Source organism: Oryza sativa, chromosome 11 (genome assembly GCF_034140825.1).
Source record: "Oryza sativa Japonica Group chromosome 11, ASM3414082v1".
Classification (NCBI taxonomy): Eukaryota; Viridiplantae; Streptophyta; class Magnoliopsida; order Poales; family Poaceae; genus Oryza; species Oryza sativa.
Window position 1 is genome coordinate 9,924,910 of NC_089045.1, and position 3,941 is coordinate 9,928,850.

The window sequence follows — 3,941 nt, forward strand, 5'->3', positions numbered from 1 at the left end:
CAAGAAAAGTGTGAAGTATAATTTCAACTCTTAGTTTACTATTGACACATACATAAAGGATTTGCATCGATAAGTAAGCTGGTTGAGTTTCATTACCAACGGTGGCTTCTCATTGGGCCACCTCAACTTAGTAATATGCATGCCCCTGCCATACTTAATGTAATGTACTAAGCTCCGTTGACGATGATTTGATGCCTTGTAGAGAATAGCAGAGAGAAGATGAAGGTGATAGATTGTTTTTAAGTTTTGAGTCGATTTGTTGCATAGAGTATACGCAATTTGTCTGCCATATTAATCGGTACTAATAAATTTAAATTTAGTGGTACAAATATAATTTTTTTTCTCTTAGAAATGAGTTGGGTTAAACATTCGACATTACTTAAAAAAAATCTAATACCTTCAACGGTGAGAACCATGTGGAAAAATAATGCTCAAACAGTAATCATTCAAAAACATACGAGTCAATACGGGTTTTAATAAAAAAAATTAATTCACCTATGCATGTTTGAAGGGTAATATATATGATAGAATAATCTATATTTTCAAAATTAATTATGTTAATTATTAAGACTATTTGGATGAGAATGAAATGAAAAGAGACATAATGTGAAGAATGTGGCTCCATGTCAAAATATATATACTGAACATATGTATATATTTTCATAGAAAAAATGAGTGGTCAAGGTACATAAATGAATATAATACCGTAGCCAGCTATTTAAAAAGGAGAAAGAGTAATTATTATGATTATTTGGATGAGAAATACATTTACAAAAGCTAGAATATTTTTATGTGATATTTATTTAATCAAAATAGAAACAAAGAAGAGTGAAAGGAGTCATAGGGAGGGAGCGGGCAGGAGGGGACTGATTGTACATTCGTTTATACATATGAATAAGCATAAAAACATTTTAATTTTTAATTTTTAATTTGCGGATTAGGAGAAAAGATAAATAGTTTAACATCTTTATTTTTTTCGATCATACCATATGTATGTATGTTTTTTTCCCAGAGAATAAGCCTCTTGGAATTACGTGTATTTTCTACTTATTTTCCTTTCATTGATGTAGGATGTGTGTATGTGCTTCAATATAGATGAACGTGCATGGGTAGGATTTGCGTACATGCATTAATAGGAGTGAACGTGCACATGTTTCTTATGAGTGACAAAGTCAATGGTTAGATGTTTTGCCTTTTCTTAGAATTTTTAGGAATTTATTTAATTTATTAGAGTGTCATGTGGCAGTATAGGAGTGTTTGTAGGATGCTACGTGGCAGCCTAGGAATATTTGTTGGAAGTTTAATGGAATTTTAATTTTAATATATAATAGATAAATAGATTTTTTAGAGCGCCATGTGGTGAATTAGGAGGGTTTGTCAGATGTTTTATGAACTATTATCAACCCATGCATTGCACGTGCTATAATTATTAATATTCTAAATATTAAAATATTAGTTATATATTAAATACATGTTTGTTAAATTTTGTTGAAAGCAGTACATAAATTTTAGCTTTGAAATTTCTAAGGAAGTAATAATAATATTTTACTCATAATTGAAAACAAATTAAATAAGAATTAAAAAATACCTATGTCCTGTCGTAATTGTATTCGGTTGCTCTAATTTGTTTTTCATTAATCTCTTGAACTGATATTTTCTATTTTATTAATTTAATAAATTCAAAATTAGCAATTAATAAGCATCGTTGATATTTTCTACTTTATTAATTAAGGGCTTGATCGATGATAATCTCTGTCCAAAGCTCCAAGGGCATTCCGGTTTACATTGGCTGTGATCTCGCTGCAAAGACAGCAATAATAAGGATACTTTAATTTCCTTGTAAAAGAAACACATATGAAATGGGAAGCGTTACTACAGATTACATCCGAATTCTATTGTGTAGCATGAAAATAGGAGATTGAGCGCATGTAGGGATTTTGTTAGTTTGTGGAGGCTTATATACGGGAAGGGAAGGAGGTGGGTGGGACCGGTGTTTCTGCCATGTGGCGATTTAGGAGCGTTTGTATGATGACACGTGGTAGCTTAGGAGTGTTTATAGGATGTTTTATGGACTTTTAATATATAATAGATAGATAGATATTTATCCACCTGCCATTGGTTATGATGCATACCGGTTCGTTCTTTTTTTTGCCCGTCCCTTCCCCTGCCGCTGCCTGTCCTCCCCACCACCCGTCCTCCTCCTCGCCAAACCGCCGCCACCGCTTCTCCTCGCCGAGCCACCTCCCCGCCGCCGCCGCCGCCGAGGCCAATGGCGACGGCGAAGGCGTGTCGATGGCCATGGCCATCTCCATCTCTCCCTTTTCTTTTTTTTTAAACATGTGTATGACATGTGGGGCCCGCTTGTTAGCGGGACTAGTTATTTCAAAAGCCACAACAGTTGAACCAAGCGAGCTTTTTTAAAAGCCACAGCCCATAGCTACTTTTCCAAAAGCCACAACTCAACAAAACACACCCTTAAACTTGTTTGTAGGGAAACTCTGTTGCGGTGAAAAAAACATTTATGCCTATTCTCTTTGTTCCAAATGTTGTGATCTCCCATTCATTTCTTCTTCTTCTTTTTTTTGTGTTCTTGTGGCACGATCCTAATCTAGCTACTATTGCTTTTGGTTGGGAGGGGAGGGGCTCTATGAATATGTTGCGAGTGATCAAGCTGCCTCACCATCGTCTGCGCTCACCGGCTCATTGCCAGGAAACCTACCTGCAGCCGTTCTCTCGTCTCATCGTGCTCCTCTAGATTGCAGCAGTTTGAAATGCCAACAGTGGCTGTGGCTGTCAACAAGACCGAGGTGGTGCTAGAGCTCTGTCAACAAGACTAATGGTGATGATCCTCCCACCCCCATCCGTCAGGATCTGATGCCTCATGTCGCCGCCTTTCTTGTTATCCTCCATTGGAGGTTGGCGATGCGGTTGGGAGAGAATCCACACAGCGGTCGTCGTCGACTCTAGCTCCACACCGCAGTCGTCTATGGCTTTTGCAGCGGATCTAGGTAAAGTCCTTTGCATCAGCAACTCGCCGCAAGGGAGCCCTCCTGCTACCCCCCGGCTCTCTCATCTCCAGCCATCAGCGGCGTTTTTTTCCTTATTCAAGATGAATTTGTGTTCGACAAATGTATAATGGGAGACGTGTGTAATTTTTTATTCATATAGTTAAAACATTCACGACCATCATTGTCACTGGCAAAACAGGAAAAATATGCGGGAATGTGTATTATGGAACGTTATGGGATACCATGGTAATTTTTTTTTCAATCGATGAATATTTTTTTTACTCTAATCATCGAGGTATACCATGAGAAGCCACCATTCTTCTTCAATTCATTGAGATGAAGACGCAGGAGAACATAACATTAGTAAATCTTTTACTCTATGAATACAAACATCAATCATTTTTATATACCTTTTGTTCTATCATGTTTGAAGATCAAACGATGTATCAAAGCGAGGATTAATCAATGAGTAAATAGTTTACTCTATCACATGAGAACCATTTTTTTATATCGATTAGTAAAACCTTTACTCAAGTACATCAATACGAAGATTAAACGATGAGTAAATATTTTACTCTATAGCATGAGAACCATTTTTTCATATTAATGACTATAATAGATCTTTTACTCAAGAGGAACAGAGATAAGAAATGAAGCAAGATAAGGGGAGAGGGAGCGAGAAAAATGGAGGCGGTGAAGAGGTGGAATGGGAAAAAAAAAGGAAAAGGAACGTGGGGTTGGAAAAAAGGGAAAAAACGGAAGTGTGTGAGATGGGGGAGTGCTACGTGAGGTGCTCGGAGAAATAATCCAAACGCTCCAGGTGTATTAGGTTTACTGGTAACTCGATGTAATAATTTTACCTATTTGGTTATTCACCGAAGTAAAAAAACCGAACTACACCGAATTAACCAAAATGGTTAAATTAATTTCTTG